The sequence below is a fragment of the Macaca thibetana genome, chromosome 20 (genome assembly GCF_024542745.1).
Source record: "Macaca thibetana thibetana isolate TM-01 chromosome 20, ASM2454274v1, whole genome shotgun sequence".
NCBI classification, from domain to species: domain Eukaryota; kingdom Metazoa; phylum Chordata; class Mammalia; order Primates; family Cercopithecidae; genus Macaca; species Macaca thibetana.
In genome coordinates, this window is record NC_065597.1 from 17,259,059 (window position 1) to 17,283,835 (window position 24,777).

The window sequence follows — 24,777 nt, forward strand, 5'->3', positions numbered from 1 at the left end:
TCCTCGCTCCGGGGCTTCTGCGGGGGCTCAGAGCTGCAGGAGGAGCCCTTGCTACCAGGACCCCCGTTTTTTCCACTGTCCTTTGTGGCTGTGCAGAGAAGGTCATCAGTCAATGGCTGGGTTTGGAGGCCCCAGCTGACCCCAGAGAGGCCACTTATTGCCCAGCAATGACCTAGGGCCTCTAAGACTCAAGAGGGCAAGAAACAGATGGGCTGGGACGTGTGGCTCTGTCTCCAGGCGGTTGCTGAGTGGGTGGGGGTGACTCAGAAGCCACAAGAGTCCTTGAGCCTCAAGTACAGCCCAGGGATGGGGAGTGGGGAGTGTACTCCGGGGAGGGAGACCTGAAGACAGGGAAAGGCACAGGCAGGGCCCCAGGCACCGGGCATCTTCAGGAGTGGGGAAAGCTGGGCTCCCACAGAGCATGGGGATCAGACCTGCGGGTGGGACCTGCTGCCGGTCCATGCGCTCCAGGCTCTGCAGCAGACTGTCCACCTGGGCTTTGATCTGCCACAGCGCCCCCTGGATGTCATGCAGCTCCTCGGTGGGGACTGCGGGGAGAGGGGCAGGGTTGGTGCCCAGGCTGGGCTCCGGGGCCTGCCGTGACAGCTGGTGCGGCCACCCAACTGCTCCCTAGCACTGCAGGTGTGACTGTGGCCCCCACTCACACTTTTTCTGCCCAGAGGGCAGGGGGCTGTTCCTGGAGACCCGTTGGGGGCTGAAGCCGCTCCTGACCCCCATGCCCATGTGGGCCCTCCGGCTCTTGACAGGCATGTGGTTGATGAGTGTGGGCATCCGGAGCCTCTGGTATTCATAGACCCTGGGGACAGGACAGAGAGGGAGTCAGGCCGGCCAGCCAGCCAGCCAGCCCCACCTGCCCACCTGCACATGATCTCTGTACAGCTTGTAGCTACTACTGCTGCTGTGAAGGACACAAATGGAAGGGGTCACGGTACACGACCAGAGGCTCTGCCTGGTGCCCAGCTGAACTTGGAAAACTGAAGGTCACAGCTCTTCCTTGGAATGCCAGCCTTCCTCAGTGGAAGAGCCCCTAGGGACTTGCCCAAGGTCACTTTGGGAGACCACAGCAAACCAGCTTCCCCAGTTGGCCTGTGCTAAGGGGTGCCTCCAGGTGGCAGTGGGGACACAATCACCCACAGGCTTCTGGCAGCCAGAGCCTGGCCTCCCCCTCCCCCTCCCCAAGGCTGCTCTGTGAAACCGGCACTGTTGATGCCCTGAGACTTTGTCTGGCAAAAGATGAAAGGGAAGAGGTGTGTCAGAGCCAAAGCCCTGGCAGGGCATGGGAGAGCCTTCAATCCTTGCCTGAGAATCACTGGGGCCAGCAGGCAGGGCTAGGGACAGGGCAGTGGCCAGGTCACCTGGGCCTTTGTTCCAGGCCCTGGGAGACAGGATGGGTCCCAACGGCCCAGGCTTACTCACAAAACTGGGGCTCCCTACTTATCACACACCAGGCACCCCAGGGAACCTGTGCCAGGAGGGGGTCAGGGGAGCATGCAAAGAGACAGCTGGGTCCCAGCCTGGGCAGGAAGCTCTGGGGACCCTGCAGGAGCAGCTTCAGGTCCTTCCTGTGCCTGGGGAGGGCTCTGAGTTGGGGGAAAGGGAGGGGACGCGTGGTGATGGGTGAGGGTGGTAAAAAGTTATCAACTTTCCAGTCCTGTCGCTGTTGCCCCCAAGCTCAGGGCCAGCACACGAGGGGCGGAATGGAGGACATCCTGGGCACCTGCCCTATCCCCTCCATCTCCGGCCACCCCCTACTCCCACCCCTGCTTTCTGGCTCAGTAGGTCTGGGTAGGCGGCCTGGGAAGCTTCCAATTCCGGTAGGAGGGGAGGGAGGAAAGGGAGGGGAGGGAGGAAAGGGAGGAAAGGGAGGGGAGGGGAGGGGAGGGAGGAAAGGGAGGGGAGGGAGGGGAGGGAGGAAAGGGAGGGGAGGAGAGGGAGGAGGGGAGGAGGGAGGGAGGGAGGGGAGGAGAGGGAGGGAGGGGAGGAGAGGGAGGGAGGGGAGGAGAGGGAGGGGGGAGGGGAGGAGAGGGAGGGAGGGGAGGAAAGGGAGGGAGGGGAGGAAAGGGAGGGAGGGGAGGAAAGGGAGGGAGGGGAGGAAAGGGAAGGAAGGGGAGGAGAGGCAGGTCCAGCCGCAGGGTAGATGGACAAGGACCCCCGAGGGCCAGGAAGGACCAAGCAGTGAGAGCTGGGGCCAAGACAGCATTGGAGGTGAAGGCCTCCGAGGAGGAGGACCGCCCTGGAAAGTGTCCTTGACCCAGCCTTGCAGCCCCCTCCCCATGGCTAAACAGACCAGACTGGACAGGCAGGGCCAGGCCTGTGACCACCTGGGCTGACAAACCCACATTCATTGAGGCATTGGTGATTCAGTGGTAGAATTCTCACCTGCCATGTGGGAGGCCTGGGTTCGATTCCCGGCCAATGCACAGGGAATTCCTTTTTTGTTATTGCTTTTTTTTTTTTTTTGAGATGGAGTCTTGCTCATTGCACAGGCTGGAGTGCAGTGGCACGATCTCGGCTCACTGCAAGCTCCGCCTCCTGGGTTCACGCCATTCTCCTGTCTCAGCCTCCTGAGTAGCTGGGACTACAGTCGCCCGCCACCATGCCCGGCTAATTTTTTGTATTTTTAGCAGAGACAGGGTTTCACCGTGTTAGCCAGGATGGTCTCGATCTCCTGACCTCATGATCCACCCGCCTTGGCCTTCCAAAGTGCTGGGATTACAGGCGTGAGCCACCGCACCCAGCCTGTTGTTGCTTTTTAAAGACAGGATCTTGGGACCAGTGCGGTGGCTCTCGTCTGTAATAGCAACACTTTGGAAGGCTTAGGTGGGTGGATCACGATGTCAGGAATTTGAGACCAGCCTGGCCACCATGGTGAAACCCCATCTCTACTGAAAATACAAAAATTAGCCAGGCGTGGTGGCAGGCGCTTGTTATCCCAGCTACTTGGGAGGCTGAGGCAGGAGAATCTCTTAAAACCAAAAGGCTGAGGTTGCAGTGGGCTGAGATCGGGCAACTGTATTCCACCCTGGGCAACAAGAGCAAAACTCCGTCTCAAAAATACAAAAAATAAAAATTAAAATACGACAGGATTGCTAGGCGCGGTGGCTCATGCCTGTAATCCCAGCATTTTGGGAGGCCTAGGCAGGCAGATCACCTGAGGTCAGGAGTTTGAGACCAGCCTGGCCAACATGATGAAACCCTGTCTCTACTAAAAATACAAAAATTAGCCAAGTGTGGTGGCGCCTGCCTGTAATCCCAGCTACTTGGGAGGCTGAGGCAGGAGAATTGCTTGAACCCGGGAGGTGGAGGCTGCAGTGAGCCAAGATCACGCCATTACATTCTAATCCCTGGACAACAGAGTGAGACTCTTTTTAAAAAAAAAAAAAGGGATCTTGGGCAGGTGCCGTGGCTCACACCTGTACTTCAGCACTTTGGGAGGCCAAGGAGGGTGAATCACCTGAGGTCAGGAGTTCGGGACCAGCCTGGCCAAAATGGTGAAACCTTATCTCTACTAAAAATGCAAAAAATTAGCCGGGCGTGGTGGTGGATGCTCGTAATCCCAACTACTCAGGAGGCTGAAGCAGGAGAATCACTTGAACCTGGGAGGTGGAAGTTACAGTGAGCAGAGATCACGTCACTGCACTCCAGCCTGGGCAACAAGAGTGAAACTGTCTCAAAAAAATATAAGGCAGGATCTTGCACTGTCGCCCAGGCGACATCATCATAGTGGTATGATCCTACCTCACCGCAGCCTCGATCTCCCAGGCTCAAGAGATCATCCTGCCTCAGCCTCCCGAGTAGCTGGGACCACAGGCCAAAAATAAAATAATTAGTGCCTAGCTAATTATTTTTTGTAGAGACCGGGTCTCTTATCTTATCCAGGCTGGTCTCAAACCTGGGCTCACATGATCCTCCAGCCTCAGCCTCCCAAAGTGCTGGGATTACGGCGTGAGCCACTGTGCCCGGCCTAAGTGTATTTTTGTGAGTAGCCACAGAGGAACCATGCACTGGAAAGGGATTCTGCTGACTGCCGCCCAAGCTGAGATAAACAGGGAGAGACTGCGTTCAGGTACCTGCCCACCTGCAGCCACCTGTTGCAGGCAGGGGGTCCTTCCTCACGGGACCTCCCTGCCCTGGCCTGCCTTTGCCAGCACTGAGGCCAGGGCCTGTGTCCAGGTGGGTGGGCAGCCTTGTGCTTCTCTCCCCAAGGGGAAGGGCCTGGTTGGACGAGGGCAGTGGCTACAGCTGCTCCCTGTAATGGCTACAGTCTGCAATCTGGGAACATCCCACAGCAACAAACTAAACACACCTTCGGAATGGCTCTATGGGCAGAGGCCAAGCCACCTCCTCAAGTGTCCTCAGGGCTGGGCTGTGAGGCAGGAGGCGGGGAGCTGGGTGGGCAGTCCTTCCACTATGCCTTCCCCTCCATGTTGCCAAATTCCTTGGGTGTGTTGTGTGTGTGTCAGAGTCTCGCTCTGTCACCCAGGCAGTGGCACAATCTCGGCTCACTGCAACCTTGACCTCCTGGATTTAAGTGATCCTCCCACGTCGGCCTCTTGAGTAGCTGGGACTACAGGCATGCATCACCACACCCAGCTAATCTTTTCTTTTGCTTTTTCTTTTCTTTCTTTTTTGAGAGGGTCTTGCTCTGTCGCCCAAGCTGGAGTACAGTGGCACAATCTCGGCTCACTGCAACCTCTGCCTCCCGGGTTCAACCGATTATTATGCCTCAACCTCCCTGAGTAGCTGGAATTACAGGCACCTGCCACCGCGCCCGGCTAATTTTTGTATTTTTAGTAGAGATGGGGTTTCACCATGTTGGCCAGGATGGTCTCGATCTCCTGACCTCAGATGATCCACGCGCCTCAGCCTCCCAAAGTGCTGGGATTACAGGCGTGAACCACCGCGCCTGGCAAATTTTTATTTTATGTCTTGTAGAGATGGCAGTCTCACTATCTTGCCCAGCATTTCCTTAAACCCTGGGCTCAAGCAATCGACCGCCTCAACCTCCCGGAGTGCTGGGACAACAGTCATGACCCACCTCGGTGGGCCACACATTCCATTTTGAGACCCAAATCACATGGCTGGACTCGAGCAGCCCTCAGGGAGAGACCCTTCAGCAGCTCACTGCCCACCACGGCCCCAGCCCTGAGCGGTTCCTCTTCTGGGGACCATCCCAAGGGAGCAAGAGCCACCACCACAGCCCCTACCCACTGCTGCCGGCACTGCTGCGGGAACACTGGGCCCTCCTCTCTGGAGCCTCCTGGGGACAATCAGGTCTCAAGGAGGCCATCTATGCCCAGCTCTGCCCCAGGTCTCGAATGCCAGGCCCCACTTAATGTGCTCTCAGTCCCTGTGGGGCAGGCGGCGTCACTCCACATTGCCTCTGGGTCGCCCTACATCAACCCTGCCCCGGAGCTCCCCAGCAGGGGCTGGATGACTGGATCCAAGCCTGCTGGGTAAGGAGGTGGATGGAAAATATGAAATCCAATGAAAGATTGAACAGCCTCAACAACAGCCACGTTAAAAAAAAGCATGTGGGTTGGGTGAAATGGCTTCCAGCCCTCTGGGAGGCCAAGGCAAGAGGATCACTTGAGCCCAGGAGTTCGAGACCAGCCTGGGCAACACAGTGAGACCCCACCCATCTCTTTAAAAAAAAAAAAAAAAAAAAACTTAATTAGCCAGGCATGGTGGCATGTGCCTGTAGTCCCAGTTACCCGGGAGGCTGAGGTCAGAGGGTCACCTGAGCCCAGGAGTTCAGGGCTGCAGTGAGCGATGATGGCACCACTGCACTCCAGCCTGGGTGACACTGAGATCCTGTCTCTAAAACCAAATAAACAACATGACACGTGACCCATGAGCACACATCTGCTCAACAGTCCAAAACCAAAGCGGGGCAGAAGCCGCCCACACTGGCCCATTGCGGGGTGGCACCGACCCCGGCTGCTGCTGGCAGGGAGCAGCTTGGCCTCATCTCTCTGGAGGTCAATGTGGAGGTACAGAGACACCTCAGAGCAGCCCACACCCCAGCTCTGCCACCCCACTTCCGGGGAGAGGAGACGAGGGGAAGACCAAAAGGAACTGGAGCTGTGGGTGCCGCGGCATCGACACCAGCACTGCCCCTAACAGCAGCCCCCCTCCGCCTGCCTCCCACCTCCCCGCCACCACCTGGATGCACACGAGCCATTACACATCAGCTCATGCGGCCGTTACACACGCCCAGCTGAGTGGACACAGGCCAACACGGCTCACTCCCACGCCTCTGAAGAGGACTGGTTTGCTCACAGAAGCTGGTGAGCTCCTTTCCAAACATGTTCAAACATTATCTGGCTGAATGTGGTGCCTCACACTTATAATTCCCAGCACTTTATTATTATTATTAAGATGGAGTCTCAACTCTGTTGCCCAGGCTGGAGTGCAGTGGCACAATCTAAGTTCACTGCAACCTCTGCCTCTGGGTTCAAGCGATTCTCCCGTCTCAGCCTCCTAAGTAGCTGGGATCATAGGCACCCACCACCACGCCTGGCTAATTTTTGTATTTTTAGTAGAGATGGGGTTTTAACCATGTTGGCCAGGCTGGTCTCAAACTCCTGACCTCAAGAGATCTCCCAAAGTGCTAGGATTACAGGTGTGAGCCACCGCAGCCAGCCTAATCCCAGCACTTTGGGGGGCCAAGGTGAGAGCCTCCCTTGAAGCCAGGAGTTTGAGACCAGCCCAGCCAATATGGTGAAACCCCGTCTCCACTAAAATACAAAAATTCGCCAGTTGTGGTGGTGTGCCTCTGTAATCCCAGCTACTTGGGAGGCTGAGACAGGAGAATCACTTGAATCAGGGAGGTGGAGGTTGCAATGAACCGAGATTGCGCCTGGAGCTGAGTGGCAATGGAGTGAGACTCTGTCTCAAAACAAAACAAAAATTAGCCGGGCGTGGTGGCATGCACCTGTGATCCCAATTACTTGGGAGGCTAAGGTGGGAGGATTGCTTGAGCCCAGCAGGAGGTTGCAGTGAGCTGAGATTGCACCACTGTACTCCAGCCTGGGTGACAGAGCGAGACCCTGTCTCAAAAAAAAAAAAAAAAAAAAAAAAAAAAAAAAAAAAAAAAAAAAAAAAAAAGATTTCCTTAAAATTGCTTTAAGTTTCCCAAGTTAGGGGAACAATGTCAACCAGAAAGGTTCCCATTTGCTACTTCCCAAAGGTCAAGACCCAGAAATCGCCCCCGGACACTACCCCCTAGGGACCCTCACCTGGGGGGATCCAGGCTTCTCCAGGCAGAAGGAGGGGCCCTGCCTCGGTCAGGATGGGGGAGTTGGTGGCACCAGCTTAGAAGGGGCTTTGGAATGCACTGGGTCAACTTCCTCAGTTGACAGAGAAAACCTAAGGCCCAGGGAGGAAGCCCTGAGCACCCTGAGCCACTGGGTGTGTAGCACACTTGGGGGGCTTCTGGGGTCCTTGTTCTGTCCCAGGGGAACCCAGAGCCCCATACAAGCTCGACAGCCACCAGCCCGCTCCCCGGCGGCCCCCAACGCGCTCCCCAGCGGCCACTAGCGCGCTCCCCGGCGGCCCCCAACGCGCTCCCCAGCGGCCACTAGCGCGCTCCCCGGCGGCCCCCAACGCGCTCCCCAGCGGCCACTAGCGCGCTCCCCGGCGGCCCCCAACGCGCTCCCCAGCGGCCCATCCTGACAGACTCACCAGAAAACGCGTGTGCCCTGCTGCCTCTTCTGGCCTGGCTGGGCAGGGCCGGCCTTGGGATCTTGAGCCATGTCTAGATCTGGCAGCAAGAGAGCGGGGCAGGTGTGAGATGCAAGGGAAGGGGCATGGGGGGGATGGGGGTCGGGGTGCAGGGGGACTGGGCTACAAAAGCACACAGGGCTCCCCCCTTGCTTCTGCCTGGGTCTTCCCTCCAAAGCAGCGAAGCATGCGCCCCCTGCCACCTCCCCACACGGGCCACAGGCAGCCTGGCCTCTCACAGCCCCAGGCCCCCGACCCAGAGCGGGGGTCAGACCTTAGGGGTCATCCTAGAGGTTCCCCGAGACAAAGAGACAAATGGCTTCAACACCAAACCGCACCAAGGATAGGGAAGGGTGCCCTACTGTTTCCTTCAGACCCGAACCAACTGTCTGATCAACCCCACACCCAGGTCCTGGAATTTAGGGCGCTACCGTCCAACGGCAGGAGGGGGAAGCCTGGGATCCTTGGGTCCTCTGAGGAGATACCCAGCCCTCGTCCGGGCTAATTCTCAAATGTCCTCTGCTGCCTGCCCAGGGCAGAGAGCCGCTGCCCTGCAGCCCGCCCACTGCTAGCCCGCTGCCAGCCCCCGTCCCACACCTGCCCAAGCTAAGCTCTGGCTCTGGCTACTGCCACCATGGCCAGCGAGGCTCCAAGGAAGAAGCAAAGCAGCACTTCTTCATTTTTCTGTTTTATATTATTTAAATAGAGATGGAGGTTTCATTATATTGCCAAAGCTAGTCTAGCATTCCTGGCCTCAAGTGGTCCTTATGCTTCAGTCTCCCAAAGTGTTGGGAATACAGGCATGAGCCACTGCGCACAGCCTACTTTTCACAAAATAGTTGAACATTAGGCCGGGTGCAGTGGGTCATGCCTGTAATCCCAGCACTTTGGGACGCCAAGGTGAGAGGATTGCTTGAGGCCAGGAGTTCAAGACCAACCTGGCCAGCATAGTGAGATCTCCATCTCTGTATAAAAAGAAAAAAAATTATATAAAGGTTTTTTTTTTTTTCTCCCCCTGAGATGGAGTTTCACTCTTGTTGTCTGGGCTGGAGTGCAATGGCATGATCTCGGCTCACTGCAACCTCGACCTCCTAAGTTCAAGTGATTCTCCTGCCTCGGCCTCCCAAGTAGCTGGGATTACAGGTGTGTGCCACCACACCTGGCTAATTTTTGTATTTTTAGTAGAGATGGAGTTTCACCATGTTGGCCAGGCTGGTCTCAAACTCCTGACCTCAGGTGATCCACCCGCCTAGGCCTCCCAAAGTGCTGGGATTACAGGCATGAGCTACTGCGCCCACCCATAAAATTTTTTAAAAAGAATTTAAAGTTCATCAAATCATTGCCCTCAGACAGGTAACCTCCCAGACCCAAGACCCAGATTATTTACCTTGAAGTCAAAAGAGAAGCATCACAGAAAGTCAAGGTACCCACAACGAGATGCAGCAGCCACACTGGGCATTCCTTCTGGACTGAACTCAGATGAAAGTGCTCCTGGCAGAGGCGGCCCTGATTGTTGGCAGGTTCGAGAGGCCAGTAAGGCCTGTCATGGTGGCTCATGCCTGTAATCCCAGCACTTTGGGAGGCCGAAGCAGGAGGATCACTTAAGCCCAGAAGTTCAAGACAAGTCTGGGCAACATAGACAGATGCTCATCTCTATTAAAAACAAACAAACAAAAAAAGACAAAAATTAGCCAGGCGTGGTAGGTATCATGCATGTAGGTATCTGAGAGGCTGGGGTGGGAGGACCACATGAGCCCAGGAGCTCAAGGCTGCAATGAGCAGCAATTGTACCACCGCACTCCAGTCTGTGCAACAGAGTGAAGCTCAAGGCTGCAATGAGCAGCAGCTGTACCACCGCACTCCAGTCTGTGCAACAGGGTGAGACCCCAGCTTAAAAAAGGTCAGTAATGCTTTATGAAATCCTGTTAAATTTGGCAGATTTGAAACACAAATTAAATGACCCCTCGGCCAGGCGCGGTGGCTCCCACCTGTAACCCCAGCACTTTGGGAACCCAAGGCAGGTGAATCACTTGAGGTCAGGAGCTTGAGACCAGGCTGGCCAACATGGTGAAACCCTGTCTCTATAAAAACACAAAAATTAGCCAGGCACAATGATGTGTGCCTGTAGTCCCAGTTACTTGGGTGGCTGAGGCAGGAGACTTGCTTGAACCCAAGAGGCAGAAGTTCCAATGAGCTGAGATCATGCCACTGCACTCTAGTCTAGTCTGGTAGTCCGCACTCTAATCTGTCTCAAAGAAAAAAAAAAAAACCTCACCCACTTTTTTTTTTGAAAATGGAATCTCCCTCTGTTACCAAGGCTGGAGGGCAGTGGCACAATCATGGCTTTTTGCAACCTTGACCTTCCAGGCTCAAACAATTCTCTAACATCAGCCTCTGCTTCACACCTGTAACTGGGACTACAAGTGCGCACCATCATGCCCAGCTATTTTTTTCTCTGTAGAGATGGGATCTCACTATATTGTCCAGACTAGTTTTGAACTCCTGGCCTCAAGCAGTCTTCCTGCCTCGGCTTCTCAAAGTGCTGGTATTATAGGCATTAGGCAGCACACCCAGATTCACTTTAAAAATTTATGGTGGAATATGGGCCAGGCGTGGTGGCTCACATCTGTAATCCCAGCACTTTGGGAGGCTGAGGCAGGTGGGTCATTTGAGGTTGGGAGTTTGAGACCAGCCTAACATAGAGAAATCCTGTCTCTACTAAAAATACAAAATTAGCTGGGCATGTAATCCCAGCTACTTGGGAGGCTGGGGCAGGAGAACCACTTGAATGTGGGAGGTGGAGGTGGCAGCAAACCAAGATTGCACCATTGCACTCTAGCCTGGGCAAACAAGAGCAAAATTCCATCTCAAAAAAAAAAAAAAAAAAATTATGGTAGAATATTATAGTTGCCAACAAAACCGGCCAGCTAAGTGTTAGCAGGAGGCTTTTTTTTTTTTTTGAGACGGAGTCTTGCTGTGTCGCCCAGGCTGGAGTACAGTGGCGTGATCTCGTCTCACTGCAAGCTCTGCCTCCCGGGTTCACACCATTCTCCTGCCTCAGCCTCCCGACTAGCTGGGACTACAGGCGCCCGCCACCACACCCGGCTCATTTTTTGTATTTTTTAGTACAGATGGGGTTTCACCGTGTTAACTAGGGTAGTCTCGATCTCCTGACCTTGTGATCCGCCTGCCTCGGCCTCCCAAAGTGCTGGGATTACAGCCGTGAGCCACCACGCCTGGCCAGCAGGAGGCATTTTATTTTTTTGAGACAGTCTAGCTCTGTCGCCCAGGCTGGAGTGCAGTGGCGCGTTCTCAGCTCACTGCAAGCTCCGCCTCCCGAGTTCACGCCATTCTCCTGCCTCAGCCTCCCAAGTAGCTGGGACTACAGGCGCCCGCCACCACGCCCGGCTAATTTTTTGCATTTTTAGTAGAGACGGGGTTTCACCATGTTAGCCAAGATGGTCTCGATCTCCTGACCTCATCATCTGCCCACCTCGGCCTCCCAAAGTGCTGGGATTACAGGCATGAACCACCGCGCCCGGCCAGGAGGCATTTTAAAGAATACAAAGGAGTTCTATCAGCATGTACATGGGTAGATAAAAATAAAAACTAAAAACAAAGGAGTCCTACACCCTGCATCCATCCTGTGGCCTTGGGCCACAGGAAGCACAAAGCAGGGCTCAAGGGCCATTGTCCCACAGTTGCTGTTTTGATGACACTGGCTGTATGAGCTGCTGCTGATAGTGACAGGAGACAGATCCTAGGCAGACAGGGTGAGTCCCCCGTGAAACCTCACCATGAAGCAAAAAAAAGCCTGAAATCCAGCATCGGAGAACTTCTATTCCTGTTTGTCCACTCTTTCCTGATTGGTTCTTTCTGAATAATGCTTTTTAACCAATCAAAGGTTACCTTTTCCAATGCTACCTATGGCCTGCCCCTCCTCATTCTGTGCCCCTAAAAACTCCAGACCCAGCCACAATGATAGAAACCACCAGACTTCAGGTGGTTGACCACCCTCGCATCCCCTCTCTGCTGAGAGCTGTTTTATTGCTCAGTAATATTCTTCTCTGCCTTCCTCACTCTTTGTCAGTGTGACCTCGTTCTTCTTGGACATGGCACAAGAACTCAGGACCCACCAAATATGGGTACAGGGAAGGCTGTAACATCATGGCCCTGTCCTCCACCAGCTGAGGGCAGCCACCCACATGACAGAAGCAGCAGCAGGGCAGAACCAGCTCCAGAGTCAAGGGCCAGAGCAGGGCAAGGGGCTGGCAGAGCTGTTAACATGCTGCTGTCTGTCAGGCTGTGGACAGTGGGACTAAAAGAGCTAATTAGCTGGCCAGACCCAGTGGCTCATGCCTGTAATCCCAGCACTTTGGGAGGCCAAGGAGGACACATCACCCGAGGTCAGGAGTTTGAGATCAGCCTGGCTAATGTGGTGAAACCCCGTCTCTACTGAAAATACAAAAATTAGCTGGGCATAGTAGCAGGCACCTGTAATCCCAGCTACTTGGGAGGCTGAGGCACAAGAATCACTTAAACCTGGGAGGCGGAGGCTGCAGTGAGCCAAGATCGCACGCCATTGCACCACAGCCTGGGCAACAAGAGCAAAACTCTCTCAAAAAAAAAAAAAAGCTAACTAGCTATAACACCCTCTGGTGCTGAGGGGTCATGGACACCCCTGCCTGGACACCATCACGTTGCCCTCGTCTGGATGCCAGAGTCCACTGTGGAAGTGGCTTGTGACACTCCTGTGGCTCTAGCCACAAGCACCACACAAAACCCGTTTCTGTGCCAGCACTTGGAATTGCCAGCTGGACCCCACACTCGCTTACTCACACACCCCCTCCCACCAGGTACTGGACAGTTACGGTGGCCAAGAGATCCTCTCCAGACAGCAGACCAGGCGTGGCCCAGTGGGCCAAATGGACAGGGTATCTCCTACAACATCCCCAGGCCTACACAAGGCCTGGGGCAAGGGCGTCACTGGTCGGAGGTCTCCGGCTGACAGGTTACCAAGAAAAATCCTACGTCACTGCTTGAAAGGCCCCATCTGCATCTAGAAGGGCAGATGGAGGCTTCCAGTCACATGTGCGGGGCTGAGGCAGGAGAATAGGGTCTGGAGGCAGGGAATTTAAGGCCAATCCATGCTGACTTCCTAAAGCTGAATCAAGGGAAACAGCAAGGTCTGGGGGCAGGGAATTTAAATCCAATCCATCTCCTAAAGTTCAATCAAAGGGAAAACGCCTGGGCCTAGGGGCAGGGAACCTGAGGCCAATTAACACCAACTTCCAAAAGTTAAATCAAAAGGGAAAACCCCATCTCCACAAGCCCAAGTAGCAAAGGATCAAAGGCTTCCCTCCCTATCCCCTCCTACCTCCACTGCATCTCAGATGGGAAGGGAGAGTGTCCTGGATTAGCCGCAGGCCAAGCATGGGCCATCCCTTCATCTGCATACGGCGCCAGTTCACATTACCTTTCTGTGAGCCACAGACCAAATCCTTCATCCAGATAAGGGGTAGCCAATAGAACCTCAAAAGGAGTACTTAAAACCCAGGTGGCCGGGTGCCATGGCTCGCACCTGTAATCCCACCACTTTGGGAGGCTGAGGTGGGCCGATGACAAGGTCAGGAGTTCAAGACCAGCCTGTCCAACATGGTGAAACCACATCTCTACAAAAAAAAAAAAATACAAAAATTAGCCGGGTGTGGTGGTGTTTGTCTGTAATCCCAGCTACTTGGGAGGCTGAGGCAGGAGAATCACTTCAACTCAAGAGGCGGATGTTGCAGTGAGCCAAGATCATGCCACTGCCCTCCAGCCTGGGTGACAGAGAGATGTCTCAAAAAAATAAAATTAAAATTAAAATTAAAATTAAATAAATAAAAATTTAAAAATAAAAATAAAAAATAAAATAAATAAATAAAATAAAAAAATAAAACAAGGCCAGGCATGGTGGCTCAAGCCTGTAATCCTAGCACTTTGGGAGTCCGAGACGGGCGGATCACGAGGTCAGGAGATCGAGACCATCCTGGCTAACACGGTGAAACCCCGTCTCTACTAAAAAAATACAAAAAGCTAGCCGGGCGAGGTGGCGGGCGCCTGTAGGCCCAGCTGCTTGGGAGGCTGAGGCAGGAGAACGGCGTAAACCCAGGAGGCGGAGCTTGCAGTGAGCTGAGATCCGGCCACTGCACTCCAGCCTGGGTGACAGAGCAAGACTCCGTCTCGAAAATATAAATAAATAAAACAAAATAAATAAAATTAAAAAATAAAATAAATAAAATTAAATTAAAATAAAAAAAAATAAAATAAATTTAAAAAGGGCCGGGCGCGGTGGCTCAAGCCTGTAATCCCAGCACTTTGGGAGGCCGAGACGGGCGGATCACGAGGTCAGGAGATCGAGACCATCCTGGCTAACACGGTGAAACCCCATCTCTACTAAAAAATACAAAAAACTAGCCGGGCGAAGTGGCAGGCGCCTGTGGTCCCAGCTACTCGGGAGGCTGAGGCAGGAGAATGGCGTAAACCCGGGAGGTGGAGCTTGCAGTGAGCTGAGATCCGGCCACTGCACTCCAGCTTGGGCGACAGGGCCAGACTCAGTCTCAAAAAAAAAAAAAAAAAAAAAAAAAAAATTAAAAAATAAATAAAATAAAATAAAATAAAACAAAACTCAGGAAACTTTGTAACCAGGCTCTGGAGCTGCTTGCTTAGGCCTACTCCCACCCTGCAGAGTGCTTTATTTGTTTCATAAATTTCTGCTTTCACTGCTTCCTTCCCGTGTTTCTTTCCTATGTTACTTTGTGGGTTTTTTGTTCAATCCTTTGTTCAAAATGCCAAGGACCTGGACAGCTCAAACTCACAGCCCTGCTTCCTGGAACAGGCCTGGCTGAGTTCCAGCTGTGCAGTGAAGCCAAACTGGGGGAGGCAGGGGACCCTGGACTCCCTCTCATGATCTGGACAGAGATAGAGTCTGGGGGTACACCTGGTCTCAGACCAGCCCCGGATTCTTTGGTGACCTGAAGGCAGCTGGCTGGCCATTGGAGCTGGCAGAGTCCCCTGAACGATACGGGGAAGGAGTCTCTGCAGCAATGTTTAGAATCACATGTGGGGCGGAGTGAGGAACCCCCTGGCTGCTGAACCAGGGGCGTCCGTGAGCCAGGACCACTGTGCACCGAGGGCCAGAATACAGGCTCCTCTGACCGTGAGCCAGGACCGCTGGGCACCGAGGGCGGGAATCCAGGCTCCTCTGTCCGTGAGCCAGGACCGCTGGGCACCGAGGGCCGGAATCCAGGCTCCTCTGTCCGTGAGCCAGGACCGCTGGGCACCGAGGGCCGGAATCCAGGCTCCTCTGCCCCAGGACCCGAGGTATGCTGTGACTGCAGGAACAGGCAGGACCCCATCCCCTTATTCCCAAATGCAGTCACACCCAGACGGGCCCACTTGGAAGGACCCTGCACTTCATTTACACTCTACTGTCCTCATCTTGAAATCTTAAGCACATGCCTATAATCCTACCACTTTGGAAGGCCGAGGCAGGTGGATCACCTGAGGTCAGGAGTTCGAGATCAGCCTGCTGGAGAAACCCTGTCTCTACTAAAAATACAAAAATTAGCCAGACGTGGTGGCAGGCACCTGGAATCCCAGCTACTTGGGAGGCTGAGGCAGGAGAATCACTTGAACCTGGGAGGCAGAGGTTGCAGTGAGCAGATATCGTGCCACTGCACTCCAGCCTGGGTGACAGAGACTCTGCCTCCACAAAAAAAAATAATAATAATTCTTAGTAACTTTTGAATATTTGAATAAGGGCCTCACATTTTCATTCTGTACCAGGCCCCGCAAATGATGTAGCTGGCCCTACACACCCGCCTTGCTCACCAGTTGCCCAAAGTGGCTGACCTGGAAGGATGCTTCAGGCTCTGAAGCCTGCGGTGCTTATGTCTTGGGAACTGCAGTCTTCACTCTGAACAAAGGGCAGCCAGGTGGAAGAGGCTGCGGACAGGCCGAGGAACCTTCCAGCCTCTATCTTTCCCTTCCACCTGGTACGTTGGGCTCCCCTCCAGCAAGCTTGTTTCAGATAAAGGGGTATATTCTCCCAGTGAGGTGACAAAGTCAGGAGGAAGGAAACCTCGGGGCGGGCTGGAGAGCTCTTCGCTGAGCTTGTCCACTGTTTCTGGTGTTCCCACTGTGCAGAGGAAAAGGTGACTCCCCAAGCAGTGGGATCTCCCGCTTCCCAGCCCGGGCTCTGTCTGCCTTGGCCGACGCTGGGCTGGGCGACCGCCTGTGGGCAGCCACGCTCCTCAGGATGCCGCGCTGCAGCCTGACCCTATAGAAAGCCAAGTCCACACGCTGCTCCTTAACCTCCACCCCCAAGAATCAGGCTGCTTGGCCTTGTCTCTGCTGTGGCCCCAGCACTTGAGCCCTACCTGCCAGACTGGGAACTTCGATGGCCAGTTAGCGATGGCATCCAAGCCACCTTTGCGACATCGGCCCTGGAACGGGCTGTTGCATGTGGAGCTCAGCAACTGTTCCTCCAAGTGCCTCAGGACCCGATTCCCTCTCATCATCCTTACAATAGCTTTTCCTTTTGAGGGCTCAGGACAGGGGTCGCAGGCCTCCTGCTCCCAAGAAGCAGAGAAGGGGACATGGGGCTGCAGGGCCAACACAGGGAGAGAGTCCTCCAGAGTCCTCCTCCTGCCACCTGCTCTTTGCAGCTGTGGCCAGACCTGGAGGCTGGAGACACAGCCCCAGGGTTCTGCGGCAGCCCCTGCCGCCTTCCTCCAAGATGGCATTCTGGGTGCTCTGAGCAAAACTGGACGCTGGCAGGAAGCAGCTCAGCCCCGGCCTTCACTGGCAGGACAGACACCCTCTCCTGACCTGGGGCCTCACAGGCCCTCCTTTGGCACATACTGAACTGTTTGCGGAACCATCTGTGCCACCAGGCCATCTCCGTCTTCCCTCCCAGGCTGAGAGAGAATGGACAGAGCCGCTCTTTGGATCTCCCTGTCCCTGTGCAAGGCCGGGGAAGCAGAGGGCGAGGGAGGAACTGGCAGGAGCAGCACTGCTTTGGCTCCGCAGCCTGCACCTTCAAAACCAGACAGAACAGGAAAATCGGACTCCAGGACTGGGAGGGCAATGAGTCCAGATGCCCTCCCCCTCCTAGCTCTCACCCAGAAGTCCTCTAAGATGCCAGAGCGAGGGCTTTTCATCTTTACTTTCCTCCTGAAAGCTGGGACCCCATGAAATCAACAAGGAGCAAGTGAGTATTTCCTGGAGGAAGCTCCACCTCTCAGCTGCTCTGCTTCTCAGGGACATCTACCCCAGCACCGAACCCCTGAAGATTTCAGTTCAATGCAGCCCTCAGCCTAATCCCACGGGGAGCTCCAGGCTGTGAACTGCACCACATCTGAGATTATCTTTGTTTTTTTTTGTTTTGTTTTTGGAGACAGAGTCTTGCTCTGTCGCCCAGGCTGGAGTGCAGTGGAGCGATCTCGGCTCACTGCAAGCTCTGCCTCCTGGGTTCACGCCATTCTCCTGCCTCAGCCTCCTGAGTAGCTGGGACTACAGGCACCCGCCACCACGCCCGGCTAGTTTTTTCTATTTTTTAGTAGAGACGGGGTTTCACCGTGTTAGGCAGGATGGTCTCCATCTCCTGACCTCGTGATCCGCCCACCTCAGCCTCCCAAAGTGCTGGGATTACAGGCATGAGCCACCACGCCCGGCCTGTTTTTTGAGACAGTTTCACTCTGTTGCTGAGGCTAGGGTGCAGTGGCGCAATCTTGTCTCACAGCAGCCTCCACCTCCTGGGTTCAAGGATTCTCCTGCCTCAGCCTCCCGGGTAGCTGAGACTACAGGCACGCACCACCACACCTGGCTAATTTTTCTATTTTTAGTAGACGGGGTTTAACTACGTTATCCAGGTTGGTCTCCAACTCCTGACCTCAAGTGATCCAGCCACCTCGGCCTCCCAAAGTGCTGGGATTACAGGCATGAGCCACCGCTACCGGCCCGAGATTGTCCTTTCTGTCTCCTCCAACACCTGGCCCACCCTGAAAGTCACATCTTCCCCCTTCTCCAGTCTCAGGATAAACAGCAGCAGCGCTTCTCGGAGAAGTCTGCACACCGGACGATACTTTCCAAAGTCCTTTCACATTTTGTAGAGGAACCCTGTGACCTAAGAAGAGCGCATATCTTCACCCCATTTCTCAGATGAGTAAACAGAGGCCCAGGGAGACAAAGTTAACTTGCACAAGGCCAGAAGTGGGGATGTAATCAATCCACGCTTGTTTCCTGGGCATGGAATCTTTCCAATACCCTAGTACTCACCCACACTCTCCCCCAGCACTGTTTCTTTAAGTCTGTCAATGTCTAGCCAGCAGCGAAACCCAAACCTTCATGTAGCCTGAAACAAACATCCGCAACTGTGCTGGGAACAGAAGTCACACAGCAGGCACTGTGTTCAGGTTCAAAGCATATAGAAATGGTGTGTGAGCCAGGCATGGTGGCTCACACCTGTAATCCCAGCACTTTGGGAGGCCGAAGTGGGTGGGTCATTTGAGGTTAGGAGTTCAAGACCAGCCTGGCCAACATGGTAAAACCCCATCTCTACTAAAGTAAAAAAATTAGCTAGGTGTGGTGGCACGTGCCTATAATCCCAGATAGTCGGGAGGCTGAGGCAGGAGAATCACTTGAACCCAGGAGGCAGAGGTTGCAGCGAGCCAAGATCACGCCACTGTACTCCAGCCTAAACAGAATGAGATTCTGTCTAAAAAAAAAATAAAGAATGAATGGTGTGTGGAGAGGCCCAGCCAGGACCACAACAGCCTGCTTCAGGGGCAGCCTTGGGCTGTTCCCACTTACCAGGCAATTTTTATTTCATGCACTTTTTTCACCTACATCAAAGATGTATAGGGCCGGGCACAGTGGCTCTCGCCTGTAATCCCAGCACAGTGGGAGGCTGAGACAGGCAGATTGCTTGAGCCCAGGAGTTTGAGAACAGCCTGAGCAATATGGCAAAATCCCATCTCTACTAAAAATATAAAAAATAGCCAGGTGTGGTGATGTGCCTCTGTAGTCCCAGCTACTCAGGAGGCTGAAGCAGGAGAATCACTTGAGCTCCAGAGGTTGAGTCTGAAGTGAGCTGAGGTCACTTCACTGCAGTCCAGCCTGAGTGACAGAGTGAGAACCTGTCTCAGAGAGAGACAGAGGAAGAAGAGGGGGAGAGAGATAGTGGGGAAATCAGAGATAGAAAAGAGAAAGAGAAAGAAAAAAAGAAAAAGAAAAAGATTGAGAAAGAAAAAAAAGAAAAAAGGAAAGAAAAAGAAAAAAGACAGAAAAAGGAAAAAGAAAAGAAAAAGAAAAAATGCTGCATCTGTTTGAAGACAAGAGTCAGCTGAAGCTGATTCAGGGCGTGCTGGGAAGTCAGGTGGGCCACCCCTGTGCTTCCCGCGCGCCGCCAGATCACCTGGTGGAGGTACCATTGGTTTTGGGCCCCTCTCTCAGCATTCTCCACTGGAGAAGACAGCTCTACACCAGAGAGTGAGGGCGGGAACCTGCTCACTGCTGTCTGCTCAGGGCTGGGCATGAGGCAGGTGCTCAATAGGGGTCTGGGGAATAAATGAATGAACCATCACGGGGCCAAGCACCTGGAAGCGGGCTGGCAATGCTTGCTCGGGACTCCGGGTTCAGACAGCTCCCCACGTGGAGTTCCTCCTGCATTGCCATAGCTGAGTGCGTGGAGCACGGGTAGGGCAGCTAATGAGCAGGGTCATCATGAATGACAGATGACACCAGGACACGGGAGGTCAGTAGCCAGATGGGAAGAAAGCAGAATGAAACAGCGGTCGGCCAGGTGCGGTGGCTCAAGCCTGTAATCCCAGCGCTTTAGGAGGCCGAAGCAGGTGGATCACTTGAGGTCAGAAGTTTGAGATTAGTCTGGCCAACACGGTGAAACTCCATTTCTACTAAAAATGCAAACAATTAGTCGGGTGTGGTGGCGCACACCTGTAATCCCAGCTACTCAGGAAGGTGAGGTAGTAGAATCGCTTGGACCCGGGAGGTGGAGGTTGCAGTGAGCCGAGATTGCACCACTGCACTCCTACCTGGGCAACAGAGCAAGACTGGTCTCAAAAAAAAAAAAAAAAAAAAAAAAAAGGCACCACATTGATGGAAGGACAATAAAGAAATTGAGTCCAGGCGTGGTGGCTCATGTCTGTAATCCTAGCACTTTGGGGGGCCGAGGTAGGTGGATCACCTGAGGTTGGGAGTTCGAGACCAACCTGACCAACATGGAGAAACCCCGACTCTACTAAAAATACAAAAATTAGCCGGGCATGGTGGCACATGCCTGTAATCCCAGCTACTCGGGAGGCTGAGGCAGGGGAATCACTTGAACCTGGGAGGCGGAGGTTGTGGTGAGCTGAGATTGCACCATTGCATTCTAGGCTGGGTAACAAGAGTGAAACTCTCTCAAGAAAAAAAAAAAAGAAAAGAAAGAAAAAAAGAAAAAGAAAGAATAAAGAAACTGGGCCAGGCACAGTGGCTCGTGCCTGTAATCCCAGCTCTTTGGAAGAATGAGGTAGGCGGATTGCTTGAGCCCAGGAGTCTGAGGGTGCTGTGATCACACCATTAAACTCCAGCCTAGGTGACAGAGTGAGGAGCTGTCTCCCCACCCCCACCCCCAAAAAGAGAAGGTAACTGGGCAAAGAAGTTATTTTTAGTCAAGACTGGCTTTCATCATATTGGCCAGGCTGATCTTGAACTCCGGACCTCAGGTGATCCACCCACCTCGGCCTTCCAAAGCGTTGGGATTACAGGCATGAGCCACGGTGCCCAACCTTGTCTTCTCTTTTAATCCTCACAATCCTCTCACAAAGCAGGTGCTATTAATACCTGCGTCTTACAGAACGGTTAACAGATGTGTCCGGGACTGCATGGAGAACTTGAGAAAGCAATGAGATCTCACTCCCCTGCCCCGTGACCAATACCCTGTTCCAAGTTAGATGACATCACATATACTCAGGGCACCCAGATGCAGGCAGGGCCTGGTCCTGCCAGCTCCAGGCCCTGCTGCCTTCACACCAGGCCGCTCTCTACTCACTTCACCCTGCACGGAATGCAATGGTGAGGCCCTGGTCAGAACACAGGGCTGACGAAGCCAGCACAGTAGGCTGAGTCCCAGATCAGGTGGCTTTTTTTTTTTTTTTTTTTTTTTTTTTTTCCTGAGATGGAGTTTCACTCTTGTTGTCCAGGCTGGAGTGCAATGGCGCCCTCTCAGCTCACTGCAACCTCTGCCTCCTTGTTCAAGGAATTCTCCTGTCTCAGCCTCCCGAGTAGCTGGGATTACAGGTGCATGCCACCACACCTGGCTAGTTTTTGTATTTTTAGTAGAGATGGGGTTTCATCACATTGGTCAGGCTGGTTTCAACCTCCTGACCTCAGGTGATCCACCCACCTCGGCCTCCCAAAGTGCTGGGATTACAGGCGTGAACCACTGCGCCCGGCCGTTTTTGTTTTGTTTTGTTTTGTTTTTTGAGGCGTCTCACTGTCATCCAAGCAGGAGTGCAATGGTGGTCTTGGAGTGCAGGCTGGTCTTGAATTCCTGACCTCAGGTGATCCGCCCACCTTGGCCTCCCAAAGTGCTGGGATTACAGGCATGAGCCACCGCGCCCAGCCCAAGGTGGCTTATTGCAGTGGATGTGAGCCATTATTCTGGTACCCCACATCTGAACACCCTTCCTGTGTTACAGGTGTCCCCAGACTTTGAGACAGAGCTTGCCTTACCTGAAAGAAGCTGAAAATGGCCTTTTAGCTGCCTCCCTTCCCTGGCCTCCCTTGCGGCTTCGGCCTGGGTACTGACTTAGCTCTTCCAATCAGACCCATACACCCACCTTTGTCTTTTTTGAGACAAGATCTCACTCTGTCACCCAGGCTGGAGTACAGTGGCACAATCTCCCACCTCAGCCTCCTGAGTAGCTGGGACTACAGGCGTGCCACCATGCCCACTAAATTTTGTATTTTTTGTAGAGTTGACGCTTCACTACGTTGCCAGGCTAGGCTCAAGCGATCCTACTGCCTCAGCCTCCCAAAGTGCTAGGATTACAGGCATGAGCCACCATGCCCAGCCTGTTTTTTTTTTTTTTTTTTTTTTTTTTTGAGACGGAGTCTCACGCTGTTGCCCAGGCTGGAGTGCAGTGGCGCGATCTCGGCTCACTGCAAGCTCCGCCTCCCGGGTTCCCGCCATTCTCCTGCCTCAGCCTCCCAAGTAGCTGGGACTACAGGCGCCCGCCACCGCGCCCGGCTAATTTTTTGTATTTTTAGTAGAGACGGGGTTTCACTGTGGTCTCGATCTCCTGACCTTGTGATCCGCCCGCCTCGGCCTCCCAAAGTGCTGGGATTACAGGCTTGAGCCACCGCGCCCGGCCGCCTGTTTTGTTTTTAAGAGACAGAGGTCTTACTCTGTCACCCAGGCTGGAGTGTAGTGGTGTGATCATAGCTCACTGTAGGCTTGAACTCCTGGGCTCAAGTGATTCTCCCACTTTAGCCTCTCAACAGGCTAGGACACAGGCACACGCCACCATGCCCAGCTGTTTTTTTTTTATTTTTTTATTTTTTGGCTAGACGGGGTCTCACCCTGTTGCCCAGGCTGGTCTCAGACTCCTGTCCTCAAGTGGTCCTCTTGCCTTGGCCTCCCAAAGTGCTGGGATTATAGGCGTGAGCCGCCGCACCTGGCCTTCACTTTGAATTAAAGTGGAAGACAGGAAGAAGCATCATCTCAACAAATGATGGTGAAAGCGGCAGCGACTACATCCAGCTTTCACAGGTGGCAGCTTCTGTCCCCCTTCGGGGGTGCCAACTGTAGCTTCTGTGCCAGCACAGGGGTCTTCATCTGGCCAGCTTTGCCCAATGGCCTCTTCCAGATTTGATTTTCTGACCCTTTCAGAGCTCCTGGGAACTAGCCAGTACCTCTGACAAACTCCTTTCTGCTTGGAGTGGCCAGAATTTTCTGTTGCCTAAAACTAAGAACCTATAACCTATATTCTCACAAAAATAGGACCAGGCCTGGACAGAGCAAGAAGCCCCGAAGGAAATAGGAGCAGCTGAAGGATGGAAAGTGGCCAGAGGACAGTGAAAATCCAGCCGCTTTAAGGGACAGGACACCAGCAGCCCCATGGCGCGCCCTGGCAAGACAGCTAATCCCATTGTCCTCTGGAACAAAGTACCCATCAAAGGCAAGGCTTTGGGGGACCTAATGCCTCCTGCTATAGAAGAGGATAAAGACTGCACTGAAGTCAGTATCTCCTGGGCAAGGCGGTCATGTTAACCGCGCCACACAGCTTAAATGAAAAGACAAGCTCAGAATCCAAATTCTTGGCTCAAGGCATGGTTAGAAAACCGGAGTGTGCCTGGCCAAAATGGTGAAACCCTGTCTCTACTAAAAATACAAAAATTAGCTTGCTGTGGTGGCGGGTGCTTGTAATCCCAGGTACTCAGGAGGGCACTCAGGCTTGTACCCCAGGAGGTGGAGGTTGCAGTGAGCTGAGATCGCGCCACTGCACTCCGGCCTGGGCGACAGAGTGAGACTTTATCTCCACAAAAAAAAAAAAAAAAAAAAAAGGAAGAAAACTTGATTGTACCAATATTTTGCAGCTGAGAAAGCAAAAGAGGCTGAGAGAGCAGAAAAAATGAACTGAAAACTTGATCCAATGGATACAGAATGACCACGGGGACCTACACCTTGAAAGGTCTTTATCTGGTAAACAGTGAAGTGTGGAGACCAGAGGCTATTAAAATTAGGCTGTATGGAAAGACAGGGGAGCCTTAGGTACCTAGCACTTCCTGTCCCCTCCTCAGCCACAGCATCCTCCCTCTTTGTCACTCTGAAGATCCTAGCGGCAGAAACTCCCTGGCAGGAATTAGGTGTCCACGTGGCTGAGGTGTGGCCTGCAGCGATGAGTGGGTCTGTTTCCACACAGCTATAAAGAAACATCCAACGTCGGGCGCGGTGGCTCATGCCTGTAATCCCAGCACTTTGGGAGGCCGAGGTGGGCGGATCACCTGAGGTCAGGAGTACAAGACCAGCCTGACCAACGTAGTGAAACCCCCCTCTCTACTAAAAATACAACATTAGCTGGGCATGGTGGTACACACCTGTAATCCCAGCTACTCGGGAGGCTGAGGCAGGAGAACCGCTTGAACCCAGGAGACGGAGGTTGCAATGAGCCGAGATCCCGCCACTACACTCCAACCTGGGCAACAAGAGCAAATCACCATTTCAAAAAAAACAAAAAAACAAACCCAAGGCTGGGCAATTTATAAAGTAAAGAGGTTTAATTGACTCACAGTTCCGCACGGCTGGTGAGGCTTCAGAAAACTTACAACCACGGATGAAGGGGAAGCTGAAACCTCCTCCACCAGGCAGTCAGCAGGGCGTGAGCGTGAGAATGAGGAACTGCCATGCTTTAAAACCATCAATCTCGTGAGAACTCACTCACTGTCACGAGAACAGCATGGGGGAAACTGCCCCCATGATGCAAGGACCTCCACCTGGTCCATCCCTCGACACGTGGGGATTATAATTCGAGATGAGATCTGGGTAGGGAAACAAAGCCTAACCATATCGGTGGGAGGGATGGCAGTTATTTCCAGGGTGGGCTGTATCCTCTTCCTCCAGCCCACATATCCTGCTTCCCAAGCTGGTCACTTGGATGCCCTGGGTGACCTGAGAAGCCAGGTGCTAAAGATGTCAGGACCTCAGTCGGCCTGGGTTCCCCCTTCCCCATTTCACTTGAGAGAGGAAGAGCCTTTCATGAGCAAGAGCTAGCCAGCAGCTAGAATCTCCCTATGTAACACACCTTGTAATGACCCTGCTGCAAAGGAGCAAAGGAGTCTCCTTATAAGCCCCACCCCTCATTTTCTCCAGAATTAAATAACAAGTCAGATCCCCGCAAATCTAGGAGGGTACTGAATCATCAAAAAACTCCAGGGAGAAGATACTGAATCACCAAAAGAAACAAAAGATTTTGCTAATTGATATTG

The 24,777-nt window shown here is 53.5% G+C and overlaps 1 long non-coding RNA gene and 1 other non-coding gene across 2 annotated transcripts; one reads left to right on the forward strand and one right to left on the reverse strand.

The window, feature by feature from the left end:
- Positions 1-671: 671 nt before the first annotated feature.
- LOC126943792 (uncharacterized) lies at positions 672-24,157 on the reverse strand. Its single transcript, XR_007721857.1, has 4 exons — positions 24,082-24,157; positions 9,134-9,399; positions 7,708-7,786; positions 672-817 (listed from the first exon to the last, which is right to left on the reverse strand). It is a non-coding gene; the product is annotated as an uncharacterized LOC126943792 (long non-coding RNA).
- On the forward strand, positions 2,371-2,441 carry TRNAG-GCC (transfer RNA glycine (anticodon GCC)). Its single transcript has one exon. It is a non-coding gene; the product is annotated as a tRNA-Gly (tRNA).
- Positions 24,158-24,777: the final 620 nt, after the last annotated feature.